The sequence below is a fragment of the Giraffa tippelskirchi genome, chromosome 2 (genome assembly GCF_054371585.1).
Source record: "Giraffa tippelskirchi isolate mGirTip1 chromosome 2, T2T-mGirTip1v1.2.pri, whole genome shotgun sequence".
In the NCBI taxonomy this organism is placed as follows: Eukaryota; Metazoa; Chordata; class Mammalia; order Artiodactyla; family Giraffidae; genus Giraffa; species Giraffa tippelskirchi.
The window spans coordinates 158007760-158028843 of record NC_137276.1 but is presented as its reverse complement, the minus strand read 5'-3'; the positions used below and the strand labels follow the sequence as shown (position 1 = coordinate 158028843).

Here is a 21084-nt window from a genome sequence, read left to right as displayed (position 1 = left end):
TAACAAAAACCCAATTTAAATTAAATTAAAATTTATTGCTCACTTGTGCTTACATATATTAACTTTATTGTCACAATAATCTTTTATTGTAGGTGCTGTTATGTCCCCACTTTACAAAGTGGATGATTGAGGCACAGAGAAGTTAAGTTGCTGTCCAGAGTCACACAGCTAGTGAAAGACTGAGCTCAGACTGAGGCACGGTGGGCGTTTGGGCTCCAGAGCCCACGCCTCCAACCACTGTGCATATGACCTATATTCAAATAGTCCTGTTGCCCTCCTGCGCCATCTATTGAAGAGTCCAAGAGAGCTGTTTAACCATTCTTGCACCACTGAAATAAGAATATTCAGGCATATATGTGGCCTTCATTGCTGCTTCCCTGAAAGTGCAAAATCTTAGTTGCAGGAAGTAAGTGATAATCTTGGAAAGAATAAATAAAAAACAAATGACAAGTCTGTATGTACAATCAGAACTGAGAGAACTGAACCTGGGTTTCCTTCCCTATGAAATTAGGAGTGAAGATAGTAATACTTGACATTGCTCTCTATAGCCTTTCCCAGTCTGTGGACACATATACCAATTGGTCTTAGTATATACGCTCCTGTCTCATGGGGCTGTTATTGCTTGTCAGTCTCCTTTGCTAGATTATAAAGCTTCTAGTATATAATTTCCTATAATCACTTGCCTTGAGCAGGTAATGAGGAGTGATGGTTGAATTAGATAGTAGTAGAAGATGAAGCAACAGCAGCTCCCATTTGTTGGGATCCTGTTGTTGTTCAGTGGCTAAGCCTTATCTGACTCTAACTAGGATCTTATTAAATGCCGAATGATTGAACATCAGTGGTCATATTAGTTTGAATCAAATTCATTGTAAATGTAAGCAAAACTGCTAAAATGAGCAGTTTCATAGCCCTAACTACTGAATTCTTCCATCTCTCAGTGTTTATCAAAAGGTTACTAAATACTGGACTCTATTCTAAGCCATGAAGATACAACGGTAATTCAAGAAAAGAGCAAACAAGCAACACTTGATCCCTAGATTTATGAAGTTTACAGTCTAGGGACTTTGAAGAATGACCAAGTTCCTCTTCCCCTTAAGTATTCTCCCTCCCACCGCCCCCCACCTATCTCTAAGCTCCAATGTTACTATATTGTCTCTTGAGGAAGGGGATGGAGAGGGGTCAGAGTAGCTGCTGCTGCTGCTGCTAAGTCGCTTCGGTCGTGTCCGACTCTGTGCGACCCCATAGACGGCAGCCTACCAGGCTCTGCCATCCCTGGGATTCTCCAGGCAAGAATACTGGAGTGGGTTGCCATTTCCTTCTCCAGTGCATGACAGGGAAAAGTGAAAGTGAAGTCGCTCAGTCGTGTCCGACTCTTAGCGACCCCATGGACAGTAGCCTACCAGGCTCCTCCATCCATGGGATTTTCCAGGCAAGAGTACTGGAGTGGGGTGCCATTGCCTTCTCCGTCAGAGTAGCTACTGCACCTCTATTTTCTCTTGAGCTATGTTAAATGCAATTGGAAGGGCCCTCTGTTGATTCACCTTGGGCCCACAGGAGTTTTGAACCATCTGAAAACTGTTACTTTTAATGACATTTTCCTTTTCCTGGTCTCATATTCCCATTAGTTGGGATCACTACTCTCTGGGAGGCTCTGATTAAATGTGGTATTTGGATAATGAAGAGATGGTAAATTCCAATCATGTCATGATAAGAACTTTGATCTTAAGTGAATAATGACTGGTTTTCACAGCCTTGTTCCTTTGTTTCTCTTCCTAAATATGTATCTAAAGGATACTTCCTCTGCTTGTTGTTAAAATTAATTTGGTTAATGTAATAACTGATGTGCATATAGCCTTTATTATTTCAAAACCATTTGTTCATTGTATCTTTTGATTCTCACAAAAACTCTGTGAGATGGATATTTATCATCCCCCTTTTACATAATGAGGTAATTAAAGAGGAGAAGAGAATTCCTGGATTGACCACTAGTTAAGGAGCATCCTGGGCTTCCCAGGTGGCTCAGTGGTAAAGAATCCACCTGACAATGCAGGAGACTTGGGTTCCATTCCTAGGCTGGGAAAAAACAGCAACCCATTCTAGTATTCTTGCCTGGGAAAATCCCATGGATGGGGTGGACTACAGTACATGGGGTTACAAAGAGGCGGACACAACTTAGAAATTAAACAGCAACAAAGAGCATTCAATGTTTTTGTACTAGACAATATTACCATTCGAGTAGGAAATGGTGACCCACTCCAATATTTTTGCCTAGGAAATCTCATGGACAGAGGAGCCTGGCAGGCTATATTCCATGGGATCACAAAGAGTCAAATATGACTGAGTGACTAACTAAGCACAACACTGCCATTACTCAGAATACATGCCAACAGCCACTCTCTTTGCTGGTGTGTGTGTGTGTGTGTGTGTGTGTGTGTGTGTGTGTGTGTGTGTGTGTGTGTGTGTATTTGAGTGAGAGAGAAAAAGAGAAAAGAGGAAAAGGAGATCTAGTTAGGAGGAAAAAATTTCAATTTCAATGGATGTTCCAGATCTGAATCCAGACCTCAGATCCTTTTAATGGCATAAAGGTTTTTGGTTTGTCTGGACAGAGAATGAGAGGAAAACCTTGAAAAAGAGCCAATTGCTACAGATGACTAGGCAGAGAAAATGTCCAGTGTTGCTAGGAGACCAGTTCTGCCGTCAGGCTCAGGAATGAGAACACATTGGATGGAGGGCAACAGGCTGGAATTCGTGTTTGACATAAACTATTGAATCACGCATGCCAGTGAGGCTGAGTCAGAATCAACCAGAGCTAAAAGCAGTCAAGAAAGTTTTCCTACTTTCTGTTTTTATTTTTTCTCTTTTAAAAAAAAATTATTTTTTTAGGTTTAAACTGCTAATTAAAGATTCAGTGGTAACTATGGGATACTTAGACATTTTTAGTACCACCCTCAGGCAGAGGGTTATAAACTGTTTTAAACCATCATTCAGAATGAGAAACACTTTCTCTGAAAATAGTAAGCTAAAAGGGACTTTTAACTTGCTTGTTTTCAGAGTGCCTTTGAGGTAGTTGAAGTTATTGATCAAATGAATCATCATTACTGAGTTAAGGTCAAGATTCTTTGTACTGTTTGTAAGAGAAGACAGCATGGTGTGTTCTTACCTGGACTCAAAAAACCTTTTTATTCATCTCTGTACTCATGTAAGTAGTCATTACAGTCTTATGCATGTCATCTTTTCTCTGTGGGTTTCCTCTTACTCAAATCACTGAGGCCAAGTTTGTGGACAATATCTTCTGAAATGTTTAGCTTTATTTCATTCCAGGACCACAGATAGATATCACAACCTGATCAATTACATTCATCCTATGTGGATCACAAGGTAAACCTGGAGATGATATGGGTCACTAAGCAAGTCCTGTCACTCTGCTGGAGCCATAATAATACCTACTTCGTCTTTGCATCATTAAGTTAGCACTTCAGTATGTTTAAGAACTGCTCAGCATTTCATTTCCTAGAGCCAGGAACAACTTCAGGGAATGTTCTGGCTTTTGATGGTTTTTGGTAAAACACATTCTCTCACTTGTCAAGATTGCAGGAAGCAGGGAGCTCTTGGCTCTCAAAATCCAGAGTGTATTCCTGCCAAAGCATATAAGTCTCTCAAAATTAAGGATACTTGTCTTTAATTGTTTCAGTTTTAATATATATGTAATTTCACATCCTAAAATAGCTGGAAGCCACCAATGCTGACAGTGAAGGTTGAGCCCAGGAAGAAATGAACCCAAAGTTGTCCAAGAAATATGAACGGAATAGATGAAATAAAATCTGCTTAATCCCCTTTGAATACTTTGCAGAGCAACAGTTTATGTTACCATGAGCAGTATAAGACAAAGCTGTGTTTAAATTTCCCTAGAGGATTTTCTTTGAAAGGTTGCTGATACATCTTCATAAGAAATACTTTCTTTTTTTTTTTTTTTTTTTTAATAAATTTATTTATTTTAGTTGGGGGCTAATTACTTTACAATATTGTAATAGTTTTTGCCATACATTGACATGAATCAGCCATGGGTTTACATGTTGGAGAAGTTTAAGCATGAACCATTCCAAAGTACAGATTCATCATATTGCTGCTCTAATGTAAAATCTTCAGTGATTCCTATGGCGTGTATACTGTCTGACTGCCTTAATCTGGAAATCAAGGCTTTTAGGATTTGAGCCATCTTATCTTTCAGGCTGATCTTCCACTAATCCTTTCTAGGTCTCCCAGGTACCAACCCAAACTCTTTCCTACTTACCTTTTTCTTGGTGCCTCTCCCTCTCATCTTACAGGTCTGGGTCCTATCATCTTTTCCAGCCACTTCTCCAGTGCTCTATCTTTCAGGAAGCTTTCTCTGACCTGTGCAATTTGGGAGAATGTTTTCCCATCTCAGAAATCTCACAAGGTTTTATCTCTGAGTGCATCTATTCTTTTCAACCTTGTGGATCAGTTGTTCCCTGGTCCAGTTTTCTCTTCATTACTAGGCTCTTAGCCCCTTGAGAACAGAGTCCCTTTCTGTTTTACTTCCAGGTTGGTCAAAGTATGCTAATTATATGCTAATAAGTGATGGAGTGGATGAATGGATTATACACTAAAAAGTGATGGAGTGGATGAGTGAGATCTGGAGGAAGTGCTGTTTGTCAGGTGACCTCATACAGGGTGAAGGGAGAGCAGCAGTGTCCAAAGTGAGAGGACAAATCCATTCTAACCAAAAGGAGAGGTTTCACAAGGAAGTGATTGTAGGCACAGCTGTCTTAATTGTTCAAGGGTTTGATTCTTTGCAAACGTTCCTCTCTCTATTGTACTTTCAGATCTTTTCTTTCTTAATTATAGTTTTGTAATTTATCAAAGAACTGCGAAGAACTGACTCATTTGAAAAGACCCCGATGCTGGCAAAGATTGAAGGCAGAAGGAGAAGGGGATAACAGTGGATGAGATGGTTGGATGGCATCCCTGACTTGATAGACATGAGTTTGAGTGAGCTACGCGGGTTGGTGGTGGACAGGGAAGCTTGGTGTGCTGCAGTCCATGGGGTCACAAAGAGTCAGACACGACTGAGCGACTGAATTGACCTGAGTTTATCAAAGGGAACTAAGAGGATGCATGAGAAAGTGAAAGAAAAAGGCATGAAACAATCAAAAGTTACAGTAAGTCCCCTACATATGAACCTTCAAGTTGCAGACTTTCAAAGATGTGACCATGCATTCGCACGTCTAGTCACGTAAGTTATTTCATATGTCTGGGGTACATTGTCACCTGTGTGCATCCTGTACAAGTAGTTATGCTTTTCTGTGCTTTACTATATAGTACTATATAGAGTACAGATATACAGTATCTTTACTTCAAGCCCAGGGTTCTGGAAGCAAGCATAAAAACAGCAGTGATGTAGCTGGTACTACTGTACTTTTCAAGGTACTGTACTATAAGATTTAAAGTGTTTTCTTTATTTTTTATGTTGACTTTTTATGTATTATTTGTGTGAGAAGAATTGTACATCTATTACAGTACAGTACTATATAGCTGATGGTGTTAGTCAGATAACTAGGCTAACTTTGTTGTACATAGGAACAATTGAACTTAACAAATGTGCTCTCCAAATGGAACTCATTCATATGTAGGGGATTCACTGATTAGCTACAGAGACAATAGGTTGCCCTTTACTTGTGGACACACTCTCTCTCTCTTTATCTTTCCCCTTGTGACTATAATGAGATGGGGTTGGTGCCATAATATTCATACACAATATAGCTTTTGTAAACATGGAAATTATGCTGTGTTTTAAAAATCTTTGGAGATTGCTTTCTGTTTACAGAGATGTCTTTACTGTGGGATTATAAATTTAGAATCATAGTGTTCTAGATTTACTTTCAAACTCACTTGAATAAATGTGATCTTAAATGGTTCAATGACACTTTACTAATGAATAAGTTGAAACTATACAAGAGCGAGTAGCAAGTAATTTAGTTAGAGTTGTATAGCTTTTTTAATAAAGACTCAAGAGTAAAGTCCGATCTTAAATCGTAGGTTAAATATCCTGTTTTTTGTTGGTCTGGGGATATTTTTTAATCTAATGATAAATCGTTCACTGAGTGATCTGAGTCAAAAAAAAACTAACTGCCCTCAAAGGATTCTTAGTAAGTCCTCTTTATCATTTTAAATATTCAAGCAAAGTCCTGATTCACCAAACAGTCTTATTTGTAGCTCATTTGAGGTATGGCCTTAGTTCAAAAGGAACAAAAGTCTTTGGCTGCACTTGAACTGTCTGTTTCCATTATCTATCGCAAGCATCTCTTCCTTTAGTTCTTGATTATGGGGCATCCATACCCCACTGCACCACTGGGTTTGGAAAAAGAAATTCAGCTTACCATCAGCCACGCCATAGAAATTCTGGCCCTGCTGTTTGCACTTGTCCTACTTTCTTTGACCGCACTGTAGTTTCTGGGCACACAACTGTCATCATCCTTAAATCATGCCCACCAGAGCTGTGATGGCAGCCAAGGTCCCCAGGCCACGTGACAGGATGCATTCTAGGCCTTCGTGGTTGATGATCTTCTCACTGTCTACACTCAAGCATGCCTGTAACTGATTATCTCAGACTATGCCTGGAAGTTGAAAGGAGGCAGATGGTTTGTGGTTCATTGTGAGGAGTAAGGTCCTATTGGGGCTGTTTAAACAGTGGAATGCTTCCCAAGCCATTGCAGCATTTCTTATCTGTAGCTTTGAGGAGGTGGGGTGAGGGGTTAGACTCAGTGACCTTTCAGGTTTCCTGCCAATTTGGCTGTGAGTGTTAAGGAGCAAGCCAGGGGTCAATGGCTGGATTCACTTTTAATGTTTTTCACTGAAGTATGACATACATAAAATTGCACACATTGTAAGTCACACACTGTACATCTGTTTAATGCAGACTATTTATCATCATTTGCAATCTATTCAAAATTCCAAATTAGATATGTCTGTTTCATTATTGCCAAATTCTGACAATCAACATTTTTACAGGATTGATTACATGCTACTGTTTATATCATCTTTTTCTATAGTATTTGATTTTGTTTTTGTTATTTGCAGTGATATAAATGCAGTTTAAGTATAGTATAGGAAGGTAGTATCTATGATATGAAGCTGTTAAAATAACAGTTTAAGAATAATATTTATTCTTAAGTGATTTAAGAAAAATGTTTATTTTTCTGGAATAATATATGTTCATTGTAGCTAATTTGAAAAATACAGAGAAGCAAAGTACAAAAAAGAAATCCAAGTAATCAGTGCTTACTCAACTTTATCACCTAAGCCTAACCATTCATAACACTTTAATGTATACCATTTCAGATACACACACACCACATGTTCATGTGTATTTAAACAAATATGAATCATACTAGGCATATTATTATCTAACATTTATCAATTAAAAATATGAAATAAATCTCTTAAAATTTTAAATGGCTGTAATGTAGCTATTATATGAATATATTGTAATTTATTTAACAAATACTTGCTTAGTTATTTGAACTGTGTTCAGTTTTACACTCCCATAAATATTACATGATGCTCATTATTTAATTTAAATTTTCATTTCTCATCATTTTTTTAAAAATGCATTCCTAGGAGTAGACTTGCTGGATCAAATAGTATACATGCCTTAAGACATTTGATATATATTGCCAATTGCCCTTGAGAAAGTTGGTATCACTTAATACTCTAAATATCAGAGGCTGAGTATTTGTTTCCTAAAACCACTGCCAACTTTCTAAATTATACTTAAATAAAGGAAACTATGACAATTTGATGGATAAAAGAATTCATTTTGTCTTCATATGCATTGTTGATCATCTGTAAAAGTACATTTAATGATCATTGCTTATGTCTTTTGTCCATCATACTGAGGCATCGTTTATTTCTCTTATCGTTATATAGGATTTATGTTATGACTAAGGAGATAGTAATCCTACACATATTTTTCTGTTTGTCTTTGTTTTTTAAATTATCACTCAAACTCAGACTTGAGATCAGAACATTTACCCAGAGCTAATTTGAAAAAATCTTAAAAACTAGAAAAATAAATCCCCTTTTAATCAGTCTCAAAAGACTGTTTTACACTTGCAACTTTTTCTTTTTGATTTCATCATGTGTGCCTAGAAAGACCCATGAATAGTACAAGAAGATAGTGACTGTGATCTTTTCTGGAATGGAAAGTAGTGAAATAGTCCAACAGTAATTTTAAAATTCTCATTGGAATAATTTGAGTAGTAATTATCCTATTTTTAACCTTTCTAATAAAAATTGATAGTGACTATCAACCAATATTTGCTCATTGATTATGCAATGCAGGATTATTTAGTAATTACAGAAGTTAGAATGGATTTATGTATCTTCAGAACTGTAAGTATGTTGAGCTGGTTTGCTGAGAAAAAATTACTGAATATTTTATTTCAATGTTTCATCTAGGCAACAGATTCCTTTTAGGGACTGGTACTGAAAAGCCTTTTTACTGTAGTTTGTAATAGCAGATTTCAAAATTAATGTAAGCCTTTTAAAGAAAATTTATTTCAGTGTTTAACTGGTCAACATTTGGTTATTGTCTAAAACAAATCATGACAGCTAAAGCCAAGGTCTTGGAACTTTGTTTAGTTCATCAGTTTCAGTGCAAAGATGTCATCCAGGAATATGTTGGGATTTACTGAGGAAATTAGGTACTTAGATTTGATGTATCTCTTGGAGGCTAGTGGGGAAAAAAATGTTTCAGAACCTAGAATTAGAGCCAAGTTATTTTACTTTCTAAAATTTCTCTAATAAATTATTTTTCTTAATTTTATTTATTCTGCATTTAAATCATTGAAAAAAAGATCTTGAGAAGTCTCTGTGTAATATAATTAAGCTTAAAGACCAACCTTTTGACTCAATTAGTGGAAGTTAATGAAGTGATATTGGCAATTTGATCTCTGGTTCCTCTGCCTTTTCTAAAACCAGCTTGAACATCTGGAAGTTCATGGTTCACGTATTGCTGAAGGCTGGCTTGGAGAATTTTGAGCATTACTTTACTAGCATGTGAGATGAGTGCAATTGTGCGGTAGTTTGAGCATTCTTTGGCATTGCCTTTCTTTGGGATTAGAATGAAAACTGACCTTTTCCAGTCCTGTGGCCATTGCTGAGTTTTCCAAATTTGCTGGCATATCGAATGCAGCACTTTCACAGCATCAGCTTTGAGGATTTGAAATAGCTCAACTGGAATTCCATCACCTCCACTAGCTTTGTTCCTAGTGATGCTTTCTAAGGCCCACTTGACTTCACATTCCAGGATGTCTGGCTCTAGGTGAGTGATCACACGATGACACCACCCTTATGGCAGAAAGTGAAGAAGAACTAAAGAGCCTCTTGATGAAGGTGAAAGAGGAGAGTGAAAAAGTTGGCTTAAAGCTCAACGTTCAGAAAACTAAGATCATGGCATCTGGTCCCATCACTTCATGGGAAATAGATGGAGAAACAGTGGAAAGAGTGTCAGACTTTATTTTTGGGGGCTCCAGAATCACTGCTGATGGTGACTGCAGCCATGAAATTAAAAGACACTTACTCCTTGGAAGGAAGGTTATGGCCAACCTAGATAGCATATTTAAAAGCAGAGACATTACTTTGCCAACAAAAGTCCGTCTAGTCAAGGCTATGGTTTTTCTAGTGGTCATGTATGGATCGGAGAAGGCAATGGCACCCCACTCCAGTACTCTTGCCTGGAAAATCCCATGGACGGAGGAGCCTGGTGGGCTGCAGTCCATGGGGTCGCGAAGAGTCAGACACGACTGAGCAACTTAACTTTCACTTTTCACTTTCAAGCATTGGAGAAGGAAATGGCAACCCACTCCAGTGTTCTTGCCTGGAGAATCCCAGTGATGGAGGAGCCTTGTAGGCTGCCATCTATCGGGTCGCACAGAGTCGGACACGACTGAAGCGACTTAGCAGCAGCAGTAGCAGCATGTATGGATGTGAGAGTTGGATGGTGAAGAAAGCTGAGTGCTGAAGAATTGATGCTTTTGAACTGTGGTGTTGGAGAAGACTCTTGAGAGTCCCTTGGACTGCAAGGAGATCCAATCAATCCATCCTAAAAGAGATCAATCCTGGGTGTTCATTGGAAGGGCTGATGTTGAAGCTGAAAGTCCAATACTTTGGCCACCTCATGCGAAGGGTTGACTCATTGGAAAAGACCCTAATGCTGGGTAGGATTGGGGGAGGGAGGAGAAGGGGATGACAGAGGATGAGATGGTTGGATGGCATCACCGACTCAATGGACATGGGTTTGGGTAGACTCCGGGAGTTGGTGATGGACAGAGAGGCCTGGCGTGCTGAAATTCATGGGGTCACAAAGAGTTGGACACGACTGAGCGACTGAACTGAACTGAACTGAATGAAGTGATGGCAACACATAACGTGATACATGAAACTATGGAGAAGTCTGGTATTTGAGGCAGGTTTGAGGTAATGGAAATTACCACTTCAGGCAGAGTTTGTTTTTACTAAAGATAAGTTTTGAGAAGCCAGGCTGTGAATATGACTTGTTAGAAATAAAAATGTTTAATGTGGGAGGGATAAATGGCTATATATATATATATATGTATAGTCAAGATTTATTTTCCTGTCAACTCTTGCCTCCTTGCTATAAGTATGAGCCTCACTCCTTTGATGGGGTGCTCTTGATTACAGCTCTTGATAAGCAGGAGAAGAAAAGGAGAGGGAGCAGGACTAAGCAGAATTCCCAATACTCTTTCAGAGGATGCATCGATTTTTATAACTAGAAACTGGACATTCCTCAATGCCCTTAATGTCCATTGGGTTAATTCCTCAATTAACTCAAGTGCAAGACAAGAAGATTGAATCAAGATTCTTTTTAGAATCCTTCTACATCTGCTAATGTATTATGACTTCAAGAGAATCAGGTAGAGATCATGTGATGAGAACAGTTTCATCTTGTCAAGTCCGTGAGTCCACAGGCTTCTGTAGGTAGATAGACACTGCTTCTTTCCTTCCTATCTCTTCTTTTTTTGTAAAGTTTTTTTCTTTTTTTTTGATGTGGACCATTTTTAAAGTGTTTGTTAAGTTTGTTACAATATTGCTCCTGTTTTAGGTTTTGGTTTTTATACAAAGCGTGTGGGATCTTATTTCCCCAACCAGGGACTGATGACCTGTTCCCCTGCACTGGAAGGCATAGTCTTAACCCCTGGACTCTCAGGGAAGCCCCTCCCTCCTATCTCAATACTAATGCTAATGATAATAACAGCATGAAAGGAGATAAAATAAATCTCTATGCAAAATCACACGATATCAAGATTTTTTTTTTTGATATCAAGATTTTTGACTAGTACCCTAGACCTAGCCTATTTCCCCTAGGCTTCCAAAGGATTTCATGCGTGCAATTATTCTTTTTCCTCTCTCTCATTGTCAGTTTCTCTGTAACCATTGGATGACTGCCATCAGCTCACAAACCTACCTTAATTCACCCATCTTAAAACAAACAAACCACCTTTGACCTCACTTTCTCTCCATTATCACAACTTTAAAAACTTATCTGGACTTTCTGTCTCTACTTCCTCTCACCTATTTCAGTGCTGATGCTAGATTTCCATCTATACCATGCAGTGTAATGACCTTCATAAACATCCCCAGTGGTCTACACCTTCTTAGAACTGATGGTCAGTTATCTGAATTAACCTTCTTGACCTCTCAGCTGTTATTTCACTCACATGACGTTGTATCTTGAAACTCTCCCTTCCCTAACCTTCCTTTCCTTTACTCTTGCTAGATTTCCTTCTATTTAACTAGCTGTTTTCTATCCCCTTTGCTGGATCTTCTTTTTTACTTCACCTCTGAATTTTGGAGTGCTTGGACATTTCAGTCATTGAAGAGATGGGTGTAATTTTAAAACATAGGAAGGACTGGGAAAGGAAGAAAGATGACTGTGCCATAAATTTTATAGGAAAGTTTTCTTTGGCTGGAACTTAGAGGAGGAGAAAAGGAGACTTATTTATAGAAAAGTTTAAAATGTCCCATGAAATATGTTTTATCTACTTTGAGACTAGGAAAAGATTTATAGGAACTCTGAACCCTCAGAGTGTTTTTAGCCCTGAAATCAATGAACAGTAAAGGATGCTCACCTAGTGAGGTTACTGAGCTAATTAAGCCCTGCACTGAAGGTAGCAATTTTGTTTTACTGGGAACCGAAGTCTTAACAATGTTCCAGAAAAGAAACCAAAAGTGTGTCGTAGACTTTCTTATTCTTCTTGGTGTACTATCTGCAAAGGGTACAACTCTATGGTCTGGTGCCAAACCACATGGAGGCCATTTGTTCCTTAATTCCCTAAATAGTTATTGAGCTTCTACTTCATGGAAGGCACTGATGGGTGAGGCTGTCTTGGACAAATATAGCAGAGAATATAATTTTTTGTTGGAACTAATTAAATTGTCACCTATGAAAATATTGACCTCATTAATATGAAATATATTTTCCCATGGTTTCTCAGGATACCACTGGGCATGGAATGGTATATGTAGCAGAAGTTTAGAGAGTCATAATAGGAGATTATATCTGGTCTCTGAAAAAAATTGTAACCTCTTTTTAAAAAATAATAGTCTTAAAAATTATACTTACTTTGTTTTTGGATGTAAAAGAATCAATATATAGGGGAACTGAAAATTATTGCCAAAGAAGAAAACTGCATTAGGTAGATCAGCAAATGTCAGTCTTTCCACTGAGCAAAACAGGTGATCCTTCTTAGTGACAAGCCTTCTCACTCAGGAAGTTGCAAATTTGACTATTATAAAACTGCCTCTCTGCTCCTATTTCATCCTCCAGGAATATTGCGTTGGTAGATTGATGAAAGGGTAGTTTTTCAAAGTAGACTAATCTACTGTATAGTTTTACTCTATGTGTCTTTGCCAAGTTCTTAGAAATATTTTTTAAAAATAGGAAATTGTCCAGTTTTGATATCAGTTAGGGTTTAGAGTAAGTCCAGTTTACCAAATCTGGCATTTTTAATACCCAGTAACTAGGGAAGCCTGGCATGCTGCAGTCCATGGGTCACAAAGAGTCAGACATGACTGAGCGACTGAACTGAACTGAGGTGACCGAGGTAATAACTTCCCACCAACATCTATGTGTGTTCAGCAGGGTGAGCATACCCTCGTGTGGCCAGACCAATGGGGGACTTTCAGTGACCATTAGAGTTGAGGTATCTGGAGTCTTGTCAGCATCAGAGGATGGAACAAGGTTAACTTGCCTACTTTCTTCCATTCTTGTTATTTAATGTCGCTTTTAGTTTTAATTGGCTATTGAAATTCAACAAGTTACTTTCCCTCTCAAGGTCCTTTCGAAATGTTTGCTGATGATAAATTCTCTTTAAAGTTCTGAGAAAGGATGCTTTAAATATTTCTAAAATTTATTTACGCTTTTGTAAATACTTAAAAAATAACTTTTTGTTGGACACTTATGAGTGAGAAGAATCATAAGTGTATGCTTAATAGGTAAATGGGTCAACACCATAGGTAAATTAATATTAAACATCAGAGAGTAACCTCATGAGAGAACCAGTAAGTATCAAAAGAAAAGCCCTAGAGAAGTTGAGCTGACACCAAATGGTGGAAAGGACACTGAAGATTTGTCACTGGGAGTTTTTGTCACTAATTATTTCCTTTTCTTTTGTGTGTGGGAGGGAAAAAAATAACTAAAAGGGATATGAGAATCATAGAAGGATTTGTCTCTTTGTTTCTGTGGAAGAAACATGGAAGTTACGTTTCTAGACTGTGGAAAAGGACCTCACAGTTATTCATATTTCTCCTTCCTTCTTCTCTTCCTTCCCCTTTCTCCTCATTCACTATTTATTCAATAAATAGTTCTTGAAAGCCATTCATTCTACCAGTTAAAAAAGATGGATCAGATTCACTTTGTGTGTACAAAGACCTAAGAATCTGATAATTATAGCTAAATGTCAAGATAAACTACTTGTGAATATTCTGGAGAGAATTATTGTTCAGCTAGTGACTTTCAGAGAAATCTTTACCCAGAGAATGACATTTGAACTGGATCTTGAAAGGTAGGAGGGGAAGACATTCTAGGTGAGAAAAAGCCCAGATGAGTGGCTCTCTGGCGTTTTCGTTTTTGTTTTCCATGAGTTCTGAATAGGCAAGGCTGGAGATGTAGGTTGGAGCCAGATTGCCCATGAGTTTGAATGACCCATTAAGAAATCTGTAATGTAGATGGTGAGTCTTCAGGGATTTTACGTAGAGGAACTTCACTCTCAGATTTGTCTCATTAAGTTGTACAGACAATAGATTGTGAGAGGACAGACTTATGTATGACTGAATTAAATACCAGCATTAAATACCAGCTCTTGCAGTAGCCCAGAGAGATTTTCTCATATCATGGTGACAAAGACAGATATGATGGCCAAATATTTCTGGGCTGTTATGTATAAAATTAAGGAAATGGTAAAATATATCAAACAATATTTCTCCTTGAATGCTATGTCAGTGAAGGATTTGGCTAGAAAGAGAGAGGGAGAGAAAGAAGGAAACTTCAGTTAGACTTCCATAACAGCAGGTATGGGGAAAAAAAAACAAAACAAAACTCTCTGCTCTTTATTAATATAACCTCTGACTTTTGTAAAAGGTGAACTCGTAAATCTCAAGACTTAAAATAATAAAAGTTTAGTTCTCATAAAATATCCAGCTGGTTGTAAGGGGTGGTAGGGAATACTATACCATCTTCAACTTCAAAATGGGTTCCAAAGTCATCTTGGATAATTAGCATTGGTCAGCCAGTTGGTAGGCAAGGGAAGAGAGAGTACAGGATTACCAGGATTACATGGGAGGTTTTGGGGGATCAAACCTGGAAATGACATACCTCTTGCATACTTTCCCCACTGTCTAATTCAGTCTTGTGGCCACAATTAATGCAAAAGGGCTGGAAAATATGCTCTAGCTTTGTGCTCAAGATGAAAGGAAAGCAGATTTAGTTAGTGAAAAGCCAGACAGACATTGAAATACTGGCATTGTCTTCACTGATCCTGGGAGAGATTGGATTATTCCATAGAGATCATGCTTTCCTGGAGAAGGCAATGGCACCCCACTCCAGTACTCTTGCCTGGGAAACCCCATGGACGGAGGAGCCTGGTAGGCTGCAGCCCATGGGGTCGCGGAGAGTCGGACACGACTGAGCGACTTCACTTTCACTTTTCACTGTCATGCACTGGAGGAGGAAATGGCAACCCACTCCAGTATTCTTGCCTGGAGAATCCCAGGGACGGGGGAGCCTGGAGGGCTGCCGTCTATGGGGTCGCACAGAGTCGGACACGACTGACGCGACTAAGCAGCAGCAGCAGCAGCATGCTTTCCTAGAGACCTTGAACATCTTGCTTTCTGTAGCAAGGAATCTTTAGGCAGGGAGTCCTCCAATCAGTGTGAGCCAGCCTACAGCCCAACTCTATGCAAAAGCAGCTTTGACCTTGAAGATGAAATTAGCTGAACAGCCCCTGCAGTCTCCTGTTTGAATCTAATATGTCTGCATTGCATTTTGAATTTGTTCTGTATCCGAAGGCTTTATGTGTACCTAAAGCTTGCCTGGCATAAAACAGGAAGGCTTACCTGTGATCCTCCGATAGGTCTTCCTGTTATTTCCCCTACCAGGAATATGCTCAAGATGCCGTGTTAGTTTAGAGAGGATTTACAAAATTATACAGAATGGCTTGAATTTCATCTTTTTGAAATGTGAGCATCTCTGACTTTTAACATATGCAAATTTAGACCATTGAATCATCTCAGTAAAACCCAGAGCTTTGCCATTTTTCTCTGCATCTATTCCTGGTGCCTATAAGCGTGCTTTGCACACTCTGATTCTCAGTAAACTTAGGTTAAAACAATAAATGCATATGTGAACTCACAAAGACTGGACAGGTATATGAGATGTTGTTTGTATTTATATCAAGTTACAAAATGTGCCCCTGCTTGAATCTGTCAGTTCTAGTCTCTCAGTATGCGATCATTTGGCCATTCAGCATTGCCCTGTTTCCCCATTCGCTCCTCAGAGAGGATCAGAAACAAAATGACCTAATTTTGACCTGGAATTTTGTTGTTGGGAATGTTTATGCTAAAATTATTTCAGTTTACTTTTTATTCAGGATTGAGTTAAATTTAACTGTTTACATGGATACATAGTTAATTATAAACAACGCCATGACTAACTCATCACAAAGAAAAGAATGGAAGCTCCTCAATTTCTTTCCTTGGAGAAAATAGTTAAGAAATGAGCTGTTTCCTTTAAGACCTCTGCGTCTCTCTTCCCACTTATTTCCCTGTAGATCCCAAGTGACAGCTTTAGTTTCAGAGGCAGCTTGGAGGGTCTCTGCTTGTCACCACAGGCTTCACTCACTCCAAGAATAATATTATCTACAATCACAACAACCATGACAATGAGGAGGAGGGGACTTGGACACACTCACACGTCACTGAACACCAGGGGTGGAAATTTTACCAAAGCACTATCATCTGAATTTCTGACAAAGCACATACCTGGTATTTACTAGAACATAAAACATTCAAACAGAGCCTTTCAAACCAAAAAATGCAAAACAGAAGTCTTGGAAGCAACTGCAGTCATGACTTTTAAAAATAACTTTTTTTTTTTTCTTTTAACCAAACAATGTCTGGTGGAGTTGTCCTATTTAAAAAAAAAAAAAACCTTTAGTGCTGCAGTCTGTCCTAATGTAATATCCAAATGCGTTGACCAGCATGAGAGTTTAGCAAAATATCTTTGTCCCAAGAACATTTTCTTTTGCCTTTGGCATCCTGGGAACTAGAATTCTGAGCTTGGGCTTGAAAATAATGAATTCTGAGTCTCTCCAGGGCAGAATGACTGTTTACCTTTCAATAACTCACAGCTCATGCTATCTGCAGACTATGCATCACTGACTAACTAGAAGCAACCTGCCCTTTGCCAGTAGCTGCATTCCACACATGGCACATTTTTGTAGATTATGAAGCAATCTGTAAAGGTAGAACTTTTAACTTCGAAGTAAAACATCTCAGAAGCCATTTATCAGAGAATATGGTTTGGACCCATTATACTGGCTTAATAGAAAAATAGCTTGACATAACTTCTTTAAATACATGAAGATCTGTGGTAATGGAAGCTTAGAACTAAACACAAATAGAATTGTCCCATAGGATTTGTACATGGCTCCCAGCTACTGCCTACCTCCCCATTACCACCTGCCTCCACACTCTTATCTTTTCTCCCAGTGTTGGTATTATACCACTTTAGTATTCTGTATTCTTTTCTCACCAGTTCATTATATCAGGAACTTGCTCCCTACTGAAATCCTTGGGGTTGGTTGGGGCAGAGAGTAGGTTTTGCGGATATAAGAGATATTTATATTTATGAGGAAAAAGTTGCTCACTTTGAAGCAGAATTTTATTTTACAAATGATCAATCCAGGGCACAAAGAGCTTAGGAAACTTAAGATACTTGCCCAAGTTAGTAAATAGAAGAGCTAGGATTTCAACATAGGCATGGTAGCTTTGCTTTTAAAATGCAATGCTCACACATGAAAATAATGCCAGAATTATAATCAGTAAGTATTCACTGGACACCTATAAACCCTATGATAAGTATAGTTTTTCAACATTCAGTGATGGAGTAGTGGGTAATGCATTGCCCATGGGGTTTCAGTTATCAGAGCTGTTCTTGACAATAAGAAATAATTTTATTCACCTATTCAACTTGAATTTGTTAAATGGGGCTATTCCTTGCAAAACACATTGAGATTAGAGAGTTAAATAAAATGATATGTGCATCCAAGTTTCCAGTAGGAGGGAGTGTGATATATCATATACATCTCTCTACAGTACAGGGCACAGGGTTAGAAAGTGCCAAAAGACAGTAAATACAAAGAGCTATGAAATTCACAAGGAAATATGAAGTTGAAGGAAGTAGGGATGTATTTGAGAACAAAGAGATAGTATTCTGATTGAATTCTGAAGGGTGGGTAGCATTTGAACGCTTTTGATGTAGGGTGTGTAAGGAATGAAAGACCAGGAAGGTGGACAGGCATTGTACATGCTTTTTCTTATGTAATTCTCACAACCAGAGATAGTTACTGTTTTCTCTATTTTACCAAGGGGAAAATCGAAGCCTAGACAGACTAAGGAACTTGCCCAAGGTCAGCGGGAAGTACGCTGGGATTGGAATCCAAACTTGCATGGATCCTAACATACGTTATTTTCATTCCATGATACTCTGTTTCTTCTGAAGACAATGAGGAACCCTTAAAGATTTCTTAAGAGAGGAATACATGAGTATATTTACTCTTTAGGCATCAGTTTCCTTAATGAGTAGGAAGAAGGCAAGACTGAGAGATACTGATAGCCTTAAGCAGGATATTGATAAAATAACAGAAATAAGAAACAGTCTGTAGGACATTGTGGAGTTGAAATCTGCAAGGCTTGCAATTGTTTAGATATAGTAGGAGGTATCGGAGAAGGCAATGGCAACCCACTCCAGCCCTCTTGCCTGGAAAATCCCATGGACGGAGGAGCCTGGTAGGCTGCAGTCCATGGGGTCGCTAGGAGTCGGACACGACTGAGCGATTTCACTTTCACTTTTCCCTTTCATGCATTGGAGAAGGAAATGGCAACCCACTGCAGTACTCTTGCCTGGAGAATCCCAGGGATGGGGGAAGCCTGGTGGGCGGCTGTCTCTGGGGTCGCACAGAGTCGGACACGACTGAAGCGACTTAGCAGTAGCAGCAGCAGGAGGAGGCATGGTAAACACAGACTGTGTGACCTGTCTCTATCTCTGGGTTTTGTGGTTAAACTCCATTCCCATCATCCTGCTGCTAGTCTTTGTAATTCCCGATCTTTCCTTGAGCCTTTGTTCTCACGTCTACCTTATCACTAGAGTTTTTAATCAAAAACATCGATATATCTAGCAGTAAGTAAAATCTACCCATAAACTCTTGACATCAACCTTTCAGCGGAATCTGTGGTCTTATGGGACATCGGTTTTACCTCAGTTGAGATTAGGACATGATGCATTCCCAAACACAGCGTACTTTGTGAATGCTGTCCTGAGGCTGAGGGAAAAATAAACTGGAGGAGGAATTATCAGGCAATTGTGGGGAAAGAAGAAAGGAAAGCAAGGAAAGATGTTTTAGTTTTGTTTTTGATTCCAGCTCAGCCTCACTTTATAAATGCTCTGTGGTCAGAAACAGCAGCATTGGCTGTGCTAAGAACGCCACCATCAGTAATGAATATCACTAATGGCTCTTGGTGTATAACATCAAGGGTAATCAAAATAAGGGTAATCAAAATAGAGCAAACTGTGCAATCACTCCTTCCAATTCCACCCTCTTTCTACATTTCTAGCATGTTAATATGTGGATTTTGGCTTACAATCCACTCTTATTTCTCTGAAGTTTTATGATCGGATTCACCCATTTATGAGATAGACAAGCCAAATATACTTTGATGTGAAATCTTTGCTTTGCCCGTGGGGGTATACGTCATCTCAGAAAGTAGAGATCATTGTCTAAATTAGGCTATTGTGACTAAGATACAGTGTATCATTTAGTTACTTAAAAACAGAGAAATGATGACTTGACCAAAAGCATGAACAACTACAAAAAAAAAAAAAAGAGTTGGAATTAGAGCAAGTAAGAGGGAAATACTTCCATGAGTCAATGACTGTTTAAAATATACAGGAATTTTTTATCCTATTTGGCATTGATGGTCCTTCCAATTCCTACAAAATTAGTATGTGAGCTTGAATAGATTTTGTGTTCACTTGTAACTTTCAGAAACTTGGCAGCTTTGACTGTTGAATGAGTTACAATTTAGATATGAACTTCCTTAACATCTTAAGCCTAATTTAAAAATAGATACCTAGATTAGGTTTTAGCCATATGCTTTATTAGTAGTGACAGATACTGTAATTTTCAGACTGCTACCACTTTCCCTTAACTTCCACCCATTTTAGGAACTTCTAAAGAAGTGAATTTCAGTAAATTTGGTGTTTCCTTCTAAAGGCTACTTGAATACAAACATTTCCAGCTATTTGTTACAAAGCTAGGTATTTCTTAGGCATTTGATTAGATTTAAGCAAAATGTTTTCATCAAAATGTTAGAAATGCTCAAGTTACATATACAGCCTATTTTGTAAAAAAAATAAATAAATAAAATAAAATAAAATCTTGATTTTGGCCAAAACCTTCATATCTCAGCAGTCCAAGATTATTTCTTTGAATTTCTTCATTAAATTGCAGTTGGTAAAAACTTATCTTTTTTCTCATAAATGGAACTATAACTCAGGGTTAAGTATGGTTTCCCATAGTTAGGGTTTCTCAGTGTAGTTTAGAATCATGATGGTACTCCTTGGCCTTATAAAAACTCAGCTTATGAGCAGATACCCTCACTTCCACAGTATGAAAAATAAGATGTCAGTTAGACTTAGGAACATATGTGTGTGTGAAGAGAGCATGGTTAGGCTTCTTGCAGGATACAAAAGCAAGTTAAAGAATTTATTTGGCCTGGTCCATTAGTTGACATCAGTTGTTTTATGTTTTCCCCCACATTCTAAAAAGTTCCCAGAACCAGGAGGTCTGCATTAGTGGGTGGTGTCCAGAGCTGTTTCAGGGTGTGGGTGGCAGATCCAGTGGAGGCAAATTGTCCTGGGAGTCAAGTAGAGCAGTGAAATGAGGATATGATGGTGAACAGGAAATTGTCATTTTTTTTTTCCCTAGTTCTGACAGTTCATAGCTTTCTCCTTCCTTTGGTCTTTGCTTCTTTCAAGATGCCATGATAGCTGGAGATGCAGGGAGGGAAGGGCCTCCATGATGGAAACCAGTGACCTTTTCAATTTTTCATTCTCCAGAGTTGAATGACAATCATGCACTTTTGACATTGCCTCGTGCAGCTGGACTGAGAGTGCAACTGTCTTCTGCAGCTGTGCTCAGAGTCCCTTACTCATGGAGACAGTCTCTCTGTGATATATTTCCCAAACACATCCTGAGCACCTACAGT

At 38.6% G+C, this 21084-nt stretch overlaps 1 protein-coding gene across 8 annotated transcripts in view; it reads left to right on the top strand.

Moving 5' to 3' along the window:
- The window catches only part of P3H2 (prolyl 3-hydroxylase 2), a 170585-nt gene that overhangs the window by 37610 nt on the left and 111891 nt on the right, over window positions 1–21084 (top strand). For 2 of the 8 annotated variants that reach the window (XM_081536959.1, XM_081536970.1), the window contains exon 1: window positions 10958–11015. The exons of 2 other annotated variants lie outside the window; for them this stretch is intronic. The gene's annotated coding sequence lies outside the window, so the exon portion shown is untranslated. Of the gene's footprint in view, window positions 1–10957; window positions 11020–13058; window positions 13146–21084 lie in introns of those variants that run through there. 4 more of the 8 variants (XM_081536981.1, XM_081536948.1, XM_081536992.1 and 1 more) reach the window with 3 other exon arrangements.